We start from the raw sequence: 18961 nt of genomic DNA on the forward strand, positions 1-18961 counted from the left end.
GGAAGGGTGGCTTTTCAAATATGAGATTCTGGCTCAGGAAAGGTTTAACGGGGAAAGGGAGTTATCCAATTGCATGAAATTAGGCCCAAGAATTTTGTTCCTTGGTGCATACATTTACATTATCTTATATAGAGTACTGTATACTTTTAAAACCATTTTCAAATAACTTATTTTCTGTAATGCTTAGGACTACCCTGTGAGGAAGGAAGCATCATCCTCATTTCACATACTTTAAAGTTGTTTCAGATATTTCAGCTTCTGAACTAAAGTCTAGACTCTACAGTATGCTAATAAAATTCTCGCTCTTAGTGGTGTTTCCTGATGACTGGTTTTATCTTTTAATTGACAATCATGCATCACTTAATAATAGGGTTACTTTCCATGATTTTGTCGTTATGCAAACATCAGAGTGCACTGCCACAAACCTACATGGCACAGCCTACTCCACACCTAGGCTATGTGGTCTAACCCCGTGGTCGGCAAACTGCGGCTCGCGAGCCACATGCAGCTCTTTGGCCCCTTGAGTGTGGCTCTTCCACAAAATACCACGTTCTGGGCGAGTCTATTTTGAAGAAGTGGCGTTAGAAGAAGTTTAAGTTTAAAAAATTTGGCTCTCAAAAGAAATTTCAATCGTTGTACTGTTGATATTTGGCTCTGCTGACTAATGAGTTTGCCGACCACTGGTCTGACTTATTGCTCCTAGGCTACCACCTGTACAGCATGTTACTGTACTGAGCACTGTAGGCAATTACAACAAAACCACAGTATTTGTTATAATTGTATTTGTGTATTTAAACATATCTAAACATAGAAAAGGTACAGTAGAAATAAGGTATAAAAGATTAAAAAATGGTACACCTGTATGGGGCACTTACCATGAATGCAGCATGCAGGACTGGAAGTTGCTCTGGGTAAGTCAGTGAGTGAGTGGTGAGTGAATGTCAGGGCCAGGACATTACTGCACTCGACTGTAGACTGTACTGGTGTACACACCGTGTTGATGGTTTCCTTTGCTGTGCAGAAGCTTTTTTAAAATATATATATTTTATTAATTTTCTACAGAGAGGAAGGGAGAGGGATAGAGAGTTAGAAACATCGATGAGAGAGAAACATCGATCAGCTGCCTCCTGCACACCTCCCACTGGGGATGTGCCCGCAACCAAGGTACATGCCCTTGGCCGAAATTGAACCTGGGACCTTTCAGTCCGCAGGCCAACACTCTATCCACTGAGCCACACCGGTCAGGGCAGTGCAGCAGCTTTTTATCTTGAGGTAGTCCCATTGGTTTATTTTCTCCTTAGTTTCCTTTGCCTTAGGACCGTGGTCGGTAAACTGCGGCTCGCGAGCCACATGCCGCTCTTTGGCCCCTTGAGTGCGGCTCTTCCACAAAATACCACGTTCTGGGCGAGTCTATTTTGAAGAAGTGGCGTTAGAAGAAGTTTAAGTTTAAAAAATTTGTCTCTCAAATTTCAATCGTTGTACTGTTGATATTTGGCTCTGTTGACTAATGAGTTTGTCGACCACTGCCTTAGGAGATGTGTCAGTAAACACACTGCTATGAGAGATGTCTGAGATTTTGCTGCCTATGCTTTCTTCTAGGATTTTTATGGTTTCCCGACTTACATTTAAGTTTTTTATCCATTTTGAGTTTGTTTTTGTGTATGGTGTAAGTTGGTGGTCTAGTTTCATTTTTTTTTTGCGTGTATCTGTGCAGTGTTTCCAACACCATTTATTGAAGAGACTGTCTTGACTCCACTGTGTGCCCTGGCCTCCTGTGTCAAATATTAATTGAGCATAATGGCTTGGTCAGATTTCTAGGGTCTCTGTTCTGTTCCATTGATCTATATGTCTGTTCTTGTGCCAGTACCAGGCTGTTTTGATTACGGTGGCTTTGTAGTATAACTTAATGTCTGGAATTGTGATTCCTCCTATTTTGTTCCTCTTTCTCCAGATTGCTGCAGCTATTCGGGGTCTTTTTTAGTTCCATATAAATTTTTGGAGTATTAGTTCTAGATCTGTGAAATATGCTGTTGATATTTTATGCTGAAATATGCTGTTGGGATTGCATTGAATCTGTAGATTGCCCTGGGTAGTATGGACATTTTAATGATGTTGAGTCTACCAATCCGTGAACATGAAATATTGTTTCACTTGTTTATATCTTCTTCTATCTCTTTTTTTCAATGTCCTGTGATTTTTGTCTTTTAATTTGTTTATGTGATGTATCACGTTTATTGATTTGCAATATTGTGCCAACCTTGCATGCCCGGGATAAATCCCACTTGGTCATGGTGTATGATCTTTTTAATATATTGCTGGATATGAATTTGCTAATATTTTGTTGAGGATTTTAGCACCTATGTTCATCAGGAATATTTGCCTGTAATTCTCTTTTTTTGTAGTGTCTTTTTCTGGTTTTGGAATTAGGATAATGCTAGCCTCACAAAAAGAACTTTGAAGTGTTCTTTCCTCTTGGATTTTTTTGGAATAGTTTGAGGAGTATAGGTGTTAGTTCTTCTTTGAATGTTTGGTAAAACTCCCCTGGGAAGCCATCTGTACCCAGGCTTTTTATTTATTTATTTATTTATTTATTATTATTATTTTTATTACTGCTTCTATTTCCTGTTATTGGCCTGTTCAGGTTTTCTGATTCTTCCTGATTCAGTTTTGGGAGATTGTATTTTTCTAGGAATTTGTCCATTTGATCCACATTGCCCAACTTGCTGGCATATAGTTGTTCTTAATATTTTCTTTCAATCCTTTGTATTTCTGTGGTGTCAGTGATTACTTCTCTGCTTTTGTTTCTCATTTCATTTATTTGGGTCCTCTCTCTTTGTTTCTTGATGAGGCTGGCTAACGGTTCATCAATCTTGTTTATCCTTTCAAAGAACCGGCTCTTGGTTTCATTGATTTTTTTGTATTGTTATTTTAGTCTCTATGTTATTTATTTCTGCTCTAATCTTTATTATTTCCTCCCTTCTACTTACTCTGGGCTTTTCTTTTTGTTCTCTTTCCAGTTCTTTAACTTTTAGAGTTAAATAATTTATTTTTTACTTTTCTTGTTTTTGAGGTATGCCTGTAGTGCTTTGAATTTCCCTCTCAGGGCTGATTTTGTTGTGTCCCAGAGATTTTAGGTTGTTGTGTGTTCATTCCATTCCCAGGAAGTTTTTTCTTTCTTTCTTGATCTCATTTGTAACCCATTCATTGTTTTATAACATGCTATTTAGCCTCCTAGTGTTCAAATGTTTTTGAGTGTTTTTACTGTAGTTGATTTCTAATTTCATTCCACTGTGATCTGAGAAGATGCTTGATATATTCAATATTCTTGAACTTGTAGAGACTTGTTTTGTGTCCTAACATGTGGTCTATCTTTGTGAATGACCCATGTGCACTTGAGGAGAATGTATATTCTGCAGCTTTGGGGTGAAATGTTCTATAAATGTCAAATAATCCATCTGGTCCAGTATGTCCTTGAGAGTCACTGTTTCCTTGTTAATTTTTTGCCTGGAAGATCTATCCAGTGAAGTCAGATGGGTGTTAAAGTCCCCTACTATGAATGTATCATTTTCAGTCTCTCCCTTAAAGTGCTATGCATTTATAGCCTTCTTCTTCTCCTCCTCCTCTTCATCCTCCTCCTCCTCCTTCTCCTCCTCTTCCTCCTCCTCCTTCTCCTTCTCCTTCTCCTCTTCCCTTTCTTAAAGAATATCTTTCAGCATTTCATATAATACTGGTTTGGTGATGATGAACTCCTTTAGCTTTTTCTTGTCTGTGAAGCTCTTTATCTGACCTTCAATTCTCAATGATAGCTTTGCTGGGTAGAGTAATCTTGGTTGTAGGTCCTTGCTATTCATCACTTTGAATATTTCTTGCCACTCCCTTCTGGCCTGCAAAGTTTCTGTTTCTGTTGAGAAATCAGCTCACAGTCATATGGGCACTTTCTTGTTAGTAATTAACTGCTTTTTTCATGCTACTTTTAAGATTCTCTCTTTGTCTTTAACCCTTTGTATTTTAATTATGATGTGTCTTGGTGTGGACCTCTTTGGGTTCCTCTTGTTTGGTACTCTCTGTGCTTCCTGAACTTGTGAGTCTATCTCTTTCATCAGGTAGGGGAAGTTTTCTGTCATTAGTTCTTCAAATAGGTTTTTAATACCTTGCTCTCTCTCTTCTCATTCTGGCACTCCCATAATGCAAATATTGGTGTGCTTGAAGTAGTCCCAGAGGATCCTTACACTATCTTCATATTCATCATATTTTTCTATTCTCTTTTCTTTTTGCTCTTCTGATTGGGTGTTTATTGCTTCCTCATATTCCAAATCATTGATTTGATTCTTGGAATCTCCTACTTTACCATTGAATCCCTGTAAATTATTCTTTATTTCAGTTAGTGTATACTTAACTGGTCCTTTTTCATGTCTTTGACATTCTCATTAAGATTCTTAAAAGTCTCATGAAGATCCTTGAGTAACCTTATATCCATGGTTTTGAACTCTGTATTCAGTAGTTTACTTGCTTCATTTCTTTCATTTGTGACATATTTCTTTGTCTCAGAATTTTGACTGGTTCCCTGTATTTGTTTCTGTATATTAAGTAGAGCTGCTATGCCTCCTGGAATTGGTAGAGTGGCCTTGTGTAGTAGGTGTCCTGTAGGGCCCAGTGGCTCAGCCTCTCCAGTCACCTGAGCTAGGTACTCTAGGTGTGCCCCTTTGTGGGCTGTGTACACAGCCTTATAGTTGATCCTTCATTGCTGTTGGCGTCACTGGGAGGAGTTGATGTTCAGGCCAATTGGCTGTGAGGACCAGCTGTGACCACAGTGGGAGAGCTGCTGTGCAGGAAATACCCCTCTGGAGCAGGGCTTGCTTCAGTGGGGCTTTGGTGTTCACCGAGTCTGTCTTTTGAGTGTGTCACTTGTAGATGTGTAGCGTTATAATCAGGGATGGTCGGAAACTGTCCACTGGATGCGCTGGCTCTAGGGCCTCCAGGGAGGTGTAATGTCAGCCACTGCCTGGGGCCACCGGACAGGAGCTTTAGAGGGATCTGCAGACAGCTGCTATTTGCTATTTATATTGGGCTTGGAGGTGCCCAGACAAGGCCCAGCTGTGAGGTGAGGCATGCTGGTGCTAGTGCCCCATCTTGGGCCTTTTATTGATAGGTCACCAGCTGCAGCTTATTTGAGCTATTTTAGCAAAGTCTGAAGCATGAGCAAAGACGGGCCATTCATATGGAAAAGCTGGTACAAACAGCTTGGGTGGGGCTGTTTTAAGGATGAGGTGGGGTCTTAAGGAATCCTCAGGGTGGAACAGACTGATGGAGATTCAGATATGGCTGCCAGTCAGCTCTGTGACGGGAGAGGTCCTAGCACAGGAACTAGGACTCTTGAGCATCCCCATCTGGGAGAAAGCCACTCCCAAGTTACTGCCCCAATGCCAGACAATCCATTTCTTCCCCATATGTGTCTGGGACCCCCAAAGCTGCCTGATGCTGCCAGTCCAAGTAAGCTTATGCACTTGCCCTTTAAATGCAACACCTGGGTCTCCGCAGCCTTCGTGTCACTCAGCCACAATTCCCACTATTTTTTATAGCAATAGTTGTGGGGACCTCTCTTCCCAGCTCTGGAACCCTGCACTGGGGGTCTCGTGTGGGGCTGGGACCCATTGCTCCTCACGGGGGACCTCCCCAGAGGCAATCTCCCTCCAGATTTAAAAAAAAAACAAATACAGCACACATGGGTGTCAGACCAGCCCGTTCCACGCCTCTGCCCTTCCTACCAGTCTCAATGTGTTTCTTCTTTATGTCTCTGGTTGTAGGACTTCCATTTAGCCAGCTTTCAGGTTATTCTGAATGATGTTTGTTCTGTATTTAGTTGTAATTTTGATGTGGTTGTGGGAGGTGGCGAGTACAGGCATTTACCTACGCTGCCATCTTGGTCTTTCTTCAGTCATCACTGACCTAATGTTTTTATGTGGCACATGACTGTGTTTTATCTGTGTGCATTTTTTTGAATAGGTAGATCCAGTGTCTGATAAATTCTTCATACCTACACTCTTGATGTGTTTTCTTTTCTAATTTTTTTTCACTAATTGCCTTTTTAAAATTGTTGATACTACTACAAATGTCCCCCATTTTCCCTGTCGCCTGATGGTGTTTTCTTTTCAATGGAGACTTTGGAATGCAGGACTTCTTCAATCTCCAGGAGGACTGAATCTCATATTGAATTCCCTCTGCTCCACTCTGCTCAGAATCCCTTGGCACGAATGGCTCCACCAGTGTGGAGAAACTGACCAAGAAAGTAAAGAGCTTGGAAATCGGGACAAGAGGAGAAGATTTTGCTCATGTGGGACAAAAGTCCTCAGTTATTTCCTGAGCTAAATGACAAAGCTTCAGGAAGAGAAGGTCTTTTTCCCTTTTCATTTCGGAACCTCAGATAGGAGAGCTGGAGCTACAGCAGCCCTCCTGTGGTCAGAGGCTGGAAGCAGAAAAACCAGACTCAGCATGTCAAGGATGGCAGAACTGAGAGAGTAAGTGTTCAGGATTCTTACAGCATTTTTGAGGAGCTGAACCAGTACTAGGCAGCTGCCTACCTCTAGATTACTTATGTGAGAAGAATAAACTCCTTATTTGGTTAAGTACTGTTGATTGTTTCCCTATTACTTGCAGCCAAATTCATTTTTATTTAATTCAGCAGCGTTCAAGGAGAGAGACTTCTCTTTCTCTGGTGGGAGTCAATTAGCAGACTAATTTACCACAAAACAGGGATGTTACAGACGATATTTATGTCTGGGAGAAAGGATTTGGGAAGGTGATAAATGATTAGGAACTATTGGCCCGGTGCATGAATCCGTGCACATCGAAAGGAAATTAATTAGAAGAAATATTTTAATATCGCTATTCTCCCTTTCTCTATAATATTAGTGTCAGAGATGAAAGAAAATTAGTAAAATGTATATAAAAATAATATATAAATTGATTAATAAATAAACAATAACAACATGATATAACAACAACAAAGACATGATATAGAAACAACAAAAACATGATATAAAAACAACATTGATAAAAACAATGACTGATAAGTTGATTAAACTTATTCTAATACTGAGGCCAGTGTCAGATGGGGACAAATCAATTCTTGGAATCAGAAAAACTGATCCTCTGCAGATCCTGTTAATAGTTCAGCTTCGATTATGTTAAGTCGCAATCTTTTGAAAAGAAATCTAGTACCATTATAAAGACCCCATTTACTATTGAGATTTCTCAGTAGCATGATAATTTATGACATAGCATTCTCAAAGGAGTAATACTTTTAAGAAATTTGATGGGAAAATTTTCCTTTTTGGCATCATCCATTGAATCTAGTATTATTGTCATGCACTGGAGGGTGGGTCTCTCAGCCCAGCCTGCCCCCTCTCACAGTTCAGGAGCCCTCACAGGCAGGAGGTGACCCAGTGATCAGGGGAAGGCGACGCCCCATCACACCTCTGCTGCTGCCACTGCTGGCAGAGCAAGCCTCAGCTGGCCCTGGTTACCTGAACCTCGGGCTGGTCCGAGGCTTGCCTGCACCTGGGGCTGGCCCGGCTTGCCTGAGCCTCAGTCAGTGAGGGGTGCAGGAGGACCCGAGGCCCCTGGCGGGGCTGAGGCGACTCTGGTGGCAGGGGCGCAGAACAGCCGGCCCCGCCCCTGCTGTGGGTGCCGCCATCTTGTGACGGTGTGACAATCAATTAGCATATTACCTCTTTATTATATAGGATTACACTGTCCTCTCTGAGTCTTAAAGCAATATCTGTTCCCAGCCTTTTCCACCATGGGGGAAAAGAATAGGATACGTCATTGCATCTAATGTAGGAAACAGGATACTGATTTGTTTCATTTTAGTGGCATTCAGAGTATTGGGGTCTGGTTTACAATGAATGAGCAAGTCCCTTTCAAAAGGAGGTCCACCATCTTCATTTCTGAATATGAGGGCAACTTCGGTTACACGGGGATAATTATATTTACCTGGATCACTATTACAATCATATTTAATTGCCATTGTTACTTCCATGCAGAGCTGCTGCTTTCTTTCAGCTTTCAGAATGTCAATAAAAACAACCAAATTCATGATCAACAATGACAGATGGAAACACACGCATGCGATGGGCGCCAGCGAGAGCTTTATATGTATTGCGCATGCACGAGTCAACTTAGCCTTTTATAGATATAGAACAAACTTGCTTAATTAGACCTGCTTTCTGATGTAGCTAAACTTTTTCTAGCCCACTGAAGCACCCCAACTTCTCTTTCAGGTAATTGTCAGCAGCATAGCAGTAAATATCAACACAAAGTACATTACTGAAATAAGAATTTTTAGGAGTAAAAAAGACAGACTTAGGAAATTTTAGAAATTAAGGGGACCTTGGAGGAAGCACAGGGCTGCAGAACAGCAGAAGGTATATTTGTATAGAATAGGGGAGCTGAAAAGCTGCAACAGGTGCATTTTCCATAGAATGAGGGAGCTGGGAACAGCAAAAGGTCTATATTTACAAAATAAAGGGAAGGAAGCTCCTCATCTAAAAGGAGAAGCAAGCCCAAAGGGAACAGGAAAACAATAAGGAAGGAGGGGAGGAAAACCTCACATGTCCCATGTGAGGTTCTACCTTTGACCTCAGGAGTTACCATAGTAACCAGTCTGAGAGAATAGTGAGCAATCAGAGGGATATCAAGGCACAAAGATCTGGGGCCTTTATAAACCACTAGAGGCCCGGTGCACGAATTCGTGCATGGTTGGGGTCCAGCCAGCTTGCCCTGATTGGGCTGGGCTGGCCAGAGGGAGGAGCTGTGGGCGGTTGGTGGGCCGGCCATGCCCCCTAATCAAACTGCAGTCAAACTCCCGGTCGAGGGGACAACTTGCATATTACCTCTTTATTATATAGGATAGGGAAAAGGAACTCAGTGGGACACTCCCCCCCCCCCCCCCACCCCATGGGAATCTGTACTTGTTCTTCAATAAATTTCCACCTTTGCTATATCACCTTCCGTCTGTGGATTCATTCTTTGATTCCCACGGACAAAGAGCCCGGGAACCAGTCTGCCCAGGGGAATACCACGTGTTCCAGTCCAAAAATTCTGTTTCATCATTGTTGTAGATCACACAGGGAGAACAAAGGGTGAAATATTTCACGGCAGCAGTGTTTGACTACATTCTGTGCAGTGAGAAAACCTGAAGTCATTTTCAGGGTCCACCATTTCTTACTTCTTTTCAGTCGGGTCAAGTTTCTAAGCTTTCTAAATCTCTGTTTTCCAGCTAATGAAAAGAAAATAGGATTCCGCCGAGTCTCCTACCTACTCCAGGACTTCTGTGAGGACCAAATGAGATGAGGCAGGAAAACGCTTCCCAGACGTTTGGTTCGAGTGTGAAGTGTTTGCACCTGAGGCTGGTTGTGGCTAGGGAGAGGGAGCCAGGTGTTGCTCTTGACGTCATTACCCAGATGGTCGGACACTTAGCATACTAGCCTTCTAATAGATAGATTAGCCTGTCAACTGTACCTATTCCTTTAGCAACAAGGCTGTAAGTATTTGCTAAGTTAACTTCTTGAACGAATTGGCAGCCCCGGGAAGCCGCCTTTGTGACAGGGGTCATTTTGAGGGTAGCTGGGGGTCCGCACCCCCGAGGACGGCGGTGTGATGGTCAGCTGGGTTCGGGCAGCTGTGGTGCGGGGACCACAGAGCAGGTCCGTGCGGGCAGGACCGGACATCGCCCCTTTAACCTGACTCTCCGGGCCGGCAATTTCCGGGGCGGGGTCATCGCCCGTCTGAGAGCGGTGCGCCCGCCCCGCCCCCGAGGGCGGAGCTGAAGGGGCTTTAAGGGGCGGGCCGGCGGGCGGCGGGGTCTCCGGGGATCTGTGTCCTGTGGGCTCGCGCCGCAGGCCGCCATTGCTGAGCATCTCCCGCGGGGCCGCCCCCGCCTCAGCCTCGCTCAGTCGCCGCTGCGCTGTCCTCCCCCCAGGTAAGCGCGAGGCCCAGGGCCCCGCCCGCGCCGGCTCGTCCGCGTTCCGCACCCTCCGCTCGGGGCCCGTCCTCGCTCCACGCCCCGCACCCTCAGCGGGGGGGCCCGTCCTCGCTCGCTCGGGGGCTTTGCGCTCGCGACCGGGGCTGCGGCCTCGCGCCGGGACCGCCTGCCGCCCGGAGCCTCCCGGCCGGGCCGGCTACACAGTAAACCCGCCGGGAGGGGAGGGGCGGCGCCGGCCAATGGGCAGGGCCGCCGAGTTTCGGGCGACCCGCGCCGCGCGGCTGGGATCGGAGCGCCGGCCGCCCGGCCCGCCGGCCTGGCCGCCCCAGCGGCGGGCGGGGGTCGCGGGCGCGGAGGGGGTGGGGGGTCCGGGCGCGGAGCGGGTGGGGGGTCCGGGCGCGGAGGGGTCGGCGCGGCCCGGCACCTGCGAGGGGCGGCTTGGCCGTCCAGCTGGCGAGGCGGGTGGAGCCCGTCACGGTCCCGGACAAACCCCGGGTTCCCGGGCGCTAATTCTCGTTTGGCTGAAACTTGGCTCCCGGGGAGTCAGAGGCAGGTGTTCCCCGGAACGACGACTCTGAAACCCCCGGCGGCGTGTTAATGCCGGTCCTCGGCTGTAAATGCGGATTGTGTTTGTCACCGGCTTGATGGCTGCCAGGTCTCATGAAATCAGGAGACCCACGTCTCTGGGACGTTTTAAGTGACTATCAAGAGCATAACTCGATTTCTAACGTAGCCAACACGCTGTTGAACCCTGCCTAACCGTGGACTACTTGTGCATGTAAACTAGTTCTCAGGGTTTTGCTGTTTTTCTCTAGGTAAACTTCATTAAAAAACGATATATACAGTATACCTTCTGTTGAATTATTCCCTTACAAATAAAAATCCTCTTACAGGAAAGTATTTTGGGATTACTGGGGCAGAAGATATTCATCTCTTCACGGCTGTTGCTGTATATTGGTATATTGCTTTATTAAAAAGCAATCGCTTACCAAGGATTGTGGCCACCAGCCCTGTATGAAAGTACACACAAACTTTTGAGTTTTACATAGGTATGAAAACTCAATTTAGGTAGTACAGGCAATTTGTATTTTTATGATTGTAAAGGAAACCCTTCTTGTTAGTTTACTGCCAAAAAATTAGAAACAACAGAATAAAAACTAGTATTTTTTTTAACCTACCATCCAGAATTTCCATGGTGTGATTTGTGTCAGACACGTTCTCTATCGAGTGCCTAATGTGCATCTCGCTGTGCCAGCGAGGCCAGGATGTGAATGAAGCAGAGTAGGTCCCTGTCCTTGCATCTTAGTGAGGGACGTACCCAGGAAAACAAGTAATTAAACAATGGGGTGTTTAATTAGTTTCTTTAAGGGTTATAAAGAAAAGGCTAAGGGTAATAAAAGGAGCATGCTATTTAGACTCAGGAGTCAGGAATGTTTTTCTGAGGAAAAGACATTTCAGCCAGAAACCTGGAATTAGTCATGTGAAGTGGGAGAGGGTGGGGGAGTGGGAGAGGTGGGAAAGAGCATTCCTCACAGATGGGACAGATAGGGGGAAAGACTCTTGGGCTGAGCAGAAGGGGCACCAGAGCAGAACGAGCAGCTGGCAGTGGGCTGCCAGGAGGGATCAAGCCAAGCGTAGGAGCTGGACCAGAGAGCAAGGAAGGACATTGACACTTTGAAGCAGGGGTCAGATTTGTGGTTGCAAAAAATCTGCTGCAGCAGGAAGAATGTGGGAGGTGGGGTGTGGGAGTGTGAATCTGGGGAAAATTTTTTTTAACAAAATTTAAACTCTTGACATCTTATGTTCTTATAGAAAATTTAACTACCAAAACAACCCTCTCCAGAGATAACTTCACTTAACTGTTTGCATGTCCTTCTATTCCTTTTGTGTCTGTCTATAATAATAAAAGGGTAATATGCTAATTAGACCAGCCAGCCAAACGACCTTCTGGACGTCATTCCAGACATCCTGCCAGATGAAGCTGCTGTGGCCGGGGCTGAGGCAGAGGTGGTTAGGGGCGATCAGGCAGGCAGGCAGGTGAACGGTTAGGAGCCAGCGGTCCTGGATTGCGAGAGAATGCAGGCCAGGTTGAGGGACCCCCCCCTCCCATGTACAAATTTCGTGCACCGGGCCTCTAGTAAGATATAAGTAAATATATATGTATAAGTAAATATATATCCACCTCAGTGTGGGATAAACTATATTCCTTTTTTTCTTGATTTCATTTTTCAGTTAAAATTTTGTTTGTGTCCAAGATCAACTGTATTTTAAAAACAGCTATGTTGTATGCCATTGTATGTACCATAATTTAACTACTTGCATGTTGAGGGACATATTTAAAGTTTTCTTAATTATGTCGTGAAAAATTCTTATTTCTACAACTTGAAGCATGTGTGGGACTATTTCTTTAGGATATCCTACCAGAAATAGAATTGCTGAGTGAAGGACATGCATGTTAAAATTTTGTCAGTGTTGTCAAATCCTCCTCCAAAGAGGACAGTGTTTTTTTTCCCCATATCCTTTTCAACCCTGGCTATCTGTAAGTCTCTTAAATGACAGACAGTATCTTATTTTTTAAGTTTGGATTTTCTTGGTTAATAATGTTGAGATTAAACATCATTTTAATGAATATTTTCATTGCCTATCACCTTTTAGAGCTTGTTTCTTCATATCTTGCCCATTTGTTTTTCTGTTGGGTTTATCTTAATGATTTGTGATAATTCTTAAATAAACTGCATGTTAATCCCTTCAAAAACTTTTTCTGTTTTTTTAGTGTACTGTTTGTTTCCGTCTAGTATTCATTTCTTTCACTTTAAATCTTTAGTTCATCTGAAATTTATTTTCATGTAAGTTGCTTTTAAATTTTTATAAAAAGAACTTATTTGTGGAATTGGTTTTTATAGTTCTAAATACATAGTTATTGAAATTGTAAATCTGGAAGAAGCTGGATTTTTCCTTAGCAGGTTAAGTCTTTATTTTCAAGGTGTAGAAGTGAAAGTCAGAAAGTCACAAAACTTGTTTTATAATTTATTTGTTTTCTAGAAACTTCAAAGTTGTAGTACATTTTGAATATTGTTTTCCTTAAAAAACTTTTTTATTATGGAAAAGTTCAACATATACCAAAGTAGTCAGAAAAGTATAATAAACCACATGTACCCATCATCCAGCTTCAACAGGTATTGGCCAGTTATCTAGTCAATTTGTTTAATCTCTATTCCCACTTCTTTGTATTATTTTAATGCAAATACTAGACCTCATATAATCCCTTCTATAAAAATATCAATATGTATCTTGAAGAGATAAGAAGTCTTATCTCTTCAAGTTATTCTAAAAAATTTATAAAGTATTTTTATCCAATGGGAAAATAGAACAAGATATGTCAGTACAATTGTTTCATATTAAATGATCTACTAAACAATGGTGTTTGTGACATAAAAATCACAGAAAATGTATCCGTATCCTTTTCACATTTTCCTGATGAGAGTATAACTTTGAAATAACATTTTTAGTAATTAAAAATTTAATACCTGAACCCAAATCAAAGCACTGTGTTTAAGTTATGTCTTTGCTGTGTATAGTATTCTCATTAACATTAAAGAGGACACATTTTTGGAGGTTAAAAAAAACAAATAAGGACTTTTAAAAACATTTTTAATACTACTATTTTATCTAAAATAAAAATGGCAGTAATTCTTTTTTTAAAATAATATATTTTATTGCTTTCAGGAAGGAAAGGGAGAGAGAGATAGAAACATCAATGATGAGAGAGAATCATTGATTGGCTGCCTCCTACATGCCCCCCACTGGGAATTGAGCCACAACCCGGGCATGTGCCCTTGACCAGAATTGAACCTGGGACCCTTCAGTCCGCAGGCCGATGCTCTATCCACCGAGCCAAACAGCTAGGACAAGTAATTCTTTAGTTATCTATCATCAACAACCCAGACAGTGTTCAGGTGTGTGTATATGATTTATATCCTTGGGAAGTTCAAATGACAACTGTCATGGCTTTGCCAGTTTACATAATTACATAGGAGTATGCCTACTTGTAAAAGGAGGATATAATCCTCAATTTATAGCTATTGAGTTATTTTTTCTATGTTGGTGTTTATGTTAATATTTCAGCTTTTATATTTATCATGTTTACAAATGCATCTAGTTTAAAGCATCAACTGGTTATGCAAGATTTGTTAATTTATATGTGTATATATATATATATATATATATATATATATATAAAACAACAAATGTGGGTCTTAATATTATTTTATTTTGAAATAATTTTAGACTGTGTAGAAGTTAAAACAATAGTGCAGAGTTCCCATATACGTTTCACCTAGCTTTCCCCAATGATAACATCAGACAACTAAAAAAAAAGATTATTTTAATTAGGATTTAAAATTGGTCCACACATTGTGATTGTTTGATATGTATTTTAAGTCTCTTTTAATCCGTACCTTTGCATCTCTTTATTTACCCCCTTGCTATTTGTTGAATATGCTGAATTAATTTTTTTGAAAAATAAATTCATCCCTAATGCTTTGTTTGCATTTTCATTCAGCGGTTTGTTTTTTTTTACCTGTGCTCTTTGATAATTTATTTCTAAAATGAGTATTTTACATGAATGATGCTGTGCTGTAGTAGAAAAAGAGACCAACATTTGGAGTCAGAAAAGCAGGGTTTGAGCCCTGTCTTCATTATTTACTAAGTAACTAGAAGCCCGGGGGTTGTCCCTCAGCCCAGCCTGTACCCTCTCCAATATGGGACATCCCTCTCACAATCCAGGACTGCTGGCTCCCAACTGCTTGCCTGCCTGCCTTCCTGATTGCCCCTAACCACTCTGCTGCCAGCCTGTTTGCCCCCAACTTCCCTCCTCTGCCGACCTGGTCACCCCTGACTGCCCTCTCCTGCAGGGTTGATCACCTCCAACTGCCCTCCCTTGCAGGCCTGGTCCTTCTCAACTGCCCTCTCTTGCAGGCCGGGTGCCTCCCAACTGCCCTCCCCTGCTGGCCATCTTGTGGTGGCCATCTTGTGTCCACATGGGGGCAGGATCTTTGACCACATGGGGGCAGCTATATTGTGTGTTGCAGTAATGATCAATCTGCATATTACTCTTTTATTAGATAGGATGGTCTTGGCCGCCTGGCCGGCATGGTTGAGCTTTGATGTAAGAACCAGGAGGTCACCGTTCTATTCCCGGTCAGGGCATATGCCCAGTTTGGGGGCTGGATCCCCAGTGTGGGGCGTGTAGAAGGCAGCCGATCAGTGATTCTCTCTCATCATTAATGTCTGGGATCAATAAAAATATACTTAAAAAAAATAATAATGGACTTGGCCAATGGTTTAATTTCTCTGACCCTTAGTTTACTCATGGAAATAAGATAGTATTTCAGGGAGTTTTTCTGAGGACCAAGTCAGATTATCCTATATAATAAAGAGCTGATATGCTAATTAGACTGGACGGTGGAACGACCTTCCAGAACGACCAGTGGGCGGGGGGTGGGGCCAGTGAGCCTGTGCCATCAGGCCAGCCATGGCGGTCCCAGCACTGCCCCTTCCGCAGAGGCAGGGGGAGAAGGGGCGGCGTGATCCCAGAGCCTCTGCAGAGGCGGGACAGGGTGTGACCACGGCGCCTCAACCTTCCGTGGCCCCTCCCATGGCCAACCTGGCCCCAGATCGTCCCCCCCAGTAGTGGGTGGGGGGTGGGGCCAACGCTAAGGAGCAGTGAGCCCGGTTTCTGGTTGAGCGGCACTGACCTCTCCCCCCGCCCGCCCTGCTTAGCCAGAAGCTGGGCTCATAGCTGGCGAGTGCAGCGGCAGTGATGGGAGCCTTTCGTCTCTGTGGCAAGTGGGTGGTAAGGAGCAAGGGGTCCTGGACTGCGAGAGCCCCAGGCTGCGAGAGGGATGTCTGCGTGCCAGCTGATGCCAGATCCCCAGGGGGATCTGGCCTAAGCCGGCAGGTGGGCATCCCCTGAGAGGTCCTGGACTGTGAGAGGGCACAGGCCAGGCAGAGGGACTCCCCTCTTCCCACAGTGCCAAATTTCGTGCACCAGGCCTCTAGTTTACTAAACATTTGTTGTACTTGATAATGAAATGTGCCAGGTGGCTTGCTATTCAAAGTAGGAATTATTTCATCAAGGAGCTTACAGTAAAGGAGACAAACAGGTGAATAATTAAAATCTGATTAGTGAAGCAGTAAAATATTTTCAGGGTTTAGAACTAACTGTTTCTCGGGGGAGATGTAGGTAGAGTTGTTGAGTTAATAGAAATAAGGAGCAATTCTCTGACAGAAGTCTGGGATAACAAGTATGACCTTTCAGAGACAGCTGAAATGAGACCGGATAGCAAGGTGCAAAAGGAGCAGTGCCTGAAAAAAACACCTGGAGAGATAGAGACTGGAGCCAGATGTTATTTATGGATGCTTAGTAAACTTGAAAGCTATCTAAAATTTTAGTTATTTCCTTAGGATATAAGCAGATAAATGTACAAATGACAAGTACCATGGCTTTTCCAATTTACCTAATTATGTAGGAATATCCATACATGTAATACATGTATGATGATAACTTTTAATTTAGAGACATTTATTTTTTTCTTAATCCTCACCCAAGGCTACTCTGGCCATTGACTTTTAGAGAGAGTGGAAAGGAAGGAGTTGTGGGGAGAGAGAGAGAGAGAGAGAGAGAGAGAGAGAGAGACAGACAGACAGACAGACAGACATGGATGTGAGAGAGACACATCAATTGATTGCCTCCTGCACACACTACCGCAGCTGGGGAACCTGCACCAAGGTATGTGCTATTGACAGGGAATCGAACCCATTACTCTTTGGTCTGTAGGCGAATGCTCCAACCACTGAGCAATACCGGCCAGGGCAATAGACACTTTTTTTTTAATGTGATAGTATTTACTTAAAGTTAGCTTTTATTTTTGTCAAGTTTATAAATGTTATCTAGTTGAGTCATCAAATGGAACGGCTTCTTTTGAAAAACAGCATCCCTGAATTCTCTCCCTCCTCGAGACAACCACTGTCACATCTACACTAATAAAAGAGAAAGATGCAAATTGACCGTACCTTTGCAACGCCCACCAGCCAATCAGGAGTGAGTATGCAACTTAACCCAAAAAAGATGGCGGGTTAATTTGCATACATAGGCTCTGAGCGGCCGGGGGCGACGACACAGGTGTTCTGCACTGCCCCAGCTGCTTCGGGCCTCTGGGCAGTGTGGGAAGGCAGAAAGGAGGCTCCGGGCCAGAGCAAAGTCAGAAAGGCGGCTCCGGGCCGGAGCAAAGGCGGTGCCGGCAGCCAAGGGAAGGAAGGCCCATTCTTGCATGAATCTTCGTGCATCGGGCCTCTAGTTTTTAATAACATGCTGTTATTGCTACTTCTTGATTTTTTAGTTTTAGGAATTATCTGTTGAATTCCTGCTAGGCAAGATGAGTAATTAGCTCTCTGTCCACACCTAGCTCTGCTATACCCTTCATTCATTTATGGTTAGGTCAGTATTTAGTATTTATAATATTACTAGAGGCCCAGTGCACGAAATTAGTACACTGGGGGAGAGGGTCTCCCTCAGCCCAGCCTGCACCCTCTCCTATCTGGGACCAATGATGATAACTTTTAACTTATAGACATTTATTTTTTTCTTAATCCTCACCCAAGGATACTCTGGCCATTGACCAGGCTGGCGGGGGGGGCTGTGAGGGGTGACTAGGCCGGCAGGGGGGGGCAGTGGGAGTGACCAGGCCTGCGGGATAGGGCCTAAACCAGCAATCAGACATCCCCCGAGAGGTTCCGGATTGGAGAGGGTGCAGGCTGGGCTGAGGAGATCCCCCATGCACGAATTTCGTGCACCGGGTCTCTAGTGTTTTAATAAAAATCTTGTTACTTAATTTTTGTAATATCCTGTTATATATAATCCTATATAATAAAAGCCTAGCCCTGACGGGTTTGGCTCAGTGGATAGAGCGTTGGCCTGCAGACTCAAGGGTCCCAGGTTCGATTCTGGTCAAGGGCATGTACCTTGGTTGTGGGCACATCCTCAGTGGGGAGTGTGCAGGAGGCAGCTGATCGATGTTTCTCTCTCATCGATGTTTCTAACTCTCTATCCCTCTCCCTTCCTCTCTGTAAAAAAATCAATAAAATATATTAAAAAAAAATAAAAGCCTAATATGGTAAGTGTCTGACCATTCGTTCGACCAGTCGCTATGACGTGCACTGACCACCAGGGGGCATATGCTCTGACCATTAGGTTAGCTTACTACTGGGGTCCGGCCAATTGGTACTGGGCGAGATGGGCTGGACACGCCCTGGAGCCTTCCCACGGTCCTTCCCTGGCCAGCCAACCTCCTGCAGTTCCTCCCTGCTGGCCAGCCCCAGTCGGCCCCTATTGAGACTGGGCGAAACGGACCAGACACACCCTGGATCCCTCCCACGGTCTCACTCCGGCCCTGATCGTGCACTGGTGGCGTCCCTTGGCCTGGCCTGTGGGGATCGGACCGAAACTGGTAGTCTGACATTCCCTGAGGGGTCCCAGATTGCATGAGGGAGCAGGCCAGGCCGAGGGACCCTACTGGTGCACCAGACCTCTAGTCTATATATATATAAAAGCCTAAGCGACCGAATGACCGAACGACCAGTCGACTGGTGGCTATGACTCACACTGACCACCAGGGGGCAGACGCTCAATGCAGAGTTGGCCCCTGGTAGTCAGTGCGCTCCCACAGTCAATCTCCCACGGCCCCTCCCCACCCCTTTGGCTGGCAGGCCGAATAGCCCTGATTGGGGCAGCCAACCTCCTGCAGCCCCTCCCCCTGGCCAGCCAACCTCCCGCAGCCCCTCCCCCTTGGCCGTCCAGTCCAAATTGGGACAGCCGGCCAACCTCCCACGCCCCAATTGGCCCTGATCACTGGCCAGGTCAAGGGACCCCACCCATACACAAATTCATGCATCTGGCCTCTAGTTGTTAATAACAAAGGA

At 44.4% G+C, this 18961-nt stretch overlaps 1 protein-coding gene across 7 annotated transcripts in view; it reads left to right on the forward strand.

Moving 5' to 3' along the window:
- The first annotated feature begins 9846 nt into the window (after positions 1-9846).
- The window catches only part of EPB41L5 (erythrocyte membrane protein band 4.1 like 5), a 190375-nt gene continuing 181260 nt past the window's right edge, over positions 9847-18961 (forward strand). For 6 of the 7 annotated variants that reach the window (XM_079782471.1, XM_079782472.1, XM_079782470.1 and 3 more), the window contains exon 1: positions 9847-9979. The gene's annotated coding sequence lies outside the window, so the exon portion shown is untranslated. The remainder of the gene's footprint in view (positions 9980-18961) is intronic. The other variant, XM_079782468.1, reaches the window with a different exon arrangement.

This window comes from Cnephaeus nilssonii (assembly GCF_951640355.1).
Source record: "Cnephaeus nilssonii genome assembly, chromosome: 10".
NCBI classification, from domain to species: domain Eukaryota; kingdom Metazoa; phylum Chordata; class Mammalia; order Chiroptera; family Vespertilionidae; genus Cnephaeus; species Cnephaeus nilssonii.